Raw genomic sequence first — 887 nt, forward strand, 5'->3', positions numbered from 1 at the left:
AGTTGTTTTTCCCTGGCCTCCTCTTTTCCCTCTTTATTATATTGTGTTCCAGGTCGCTTATTCGCTCTTCTGCCTCAGTTACCCTACCTGTTAGATTATCTAGATTGGATTGGATCTCATTGATAGCATTTTTAAGTTCTGCCAATTCACCTTTCATTTCTGCCCTTAGAGACTCTATGTTGCCATTAATTGATTTCTCCATTGTAACCATTGTCTTCACAATTGCTAGCCTGAATTCCGTCTCCGACATCTTGGTTATATCTGCATCCATTTGTAAATATGCTGCATAAATCATCATCTGTGAGTCTTTTCTATTTTGGGGGCCCCCCTCCTAGTCATTCTGTTGATGGGTGCTTGAGGGAATGTATAGAGTCCAAATTATTGACCAGAACCCAAGCAAGATGCACCTGTTTTCTAGGGACCTTAGGGTTGCTGGCCTCTTGTTTTCCCAGCACGTCTTCTGCGGGAGGGACGTGCCGCGCTGTTACTCAGGCAACCCTGTTTGGGCGGGTTGCCCTGCCCCCCTGTGGCGGGGGATGGGCTCAGCGGGAATCAGTCTTTGGGGCTTTTGTTCTCTGGCGGCTTTCCCTGGCGGCTTTCCGTGTCTCTTCCATGAGTCAGAGCAGAAGAGACCGTTTCCGATCCTCTGCCTCAGAGCAGAGAGAGAGCAGTCTGTTCTTCAGTGAGCTCTCCAGGCCACACTCTCTCCGTTTCTGTCCATGGTGCTGTAAACTGCAGCGTCCTGGGTTGTGCACCCCTCTGCAGCACTGCCAGTCCTGCCTCCAGGTCGGGGCATGTCTCTGCCCTTTGTGCTTCTAAAAACGCCAGCCATTCCCAGTTCATGTGCGCGTGACCCTGCCGCTCTGGGTTTCCGCCCTGGGGGCTGC

The sequence above is a fragment of the Leptonychotes weddellii genome, chromosome 1 (genome assembly GCF_054177405.1).
Source record: "Leptonychotes weddellii isolate Sample4059 chromosome 1, ASM5417740v2, whole genome shotgun sequence".
Classification (NCBI taxonomy): domain Eukaryota; kingdom Metazoa; phylum Chordata; class Mammalia; order Carnivora; family Phocidae; genus Leptonychotes; species Leptonychotes weddellii.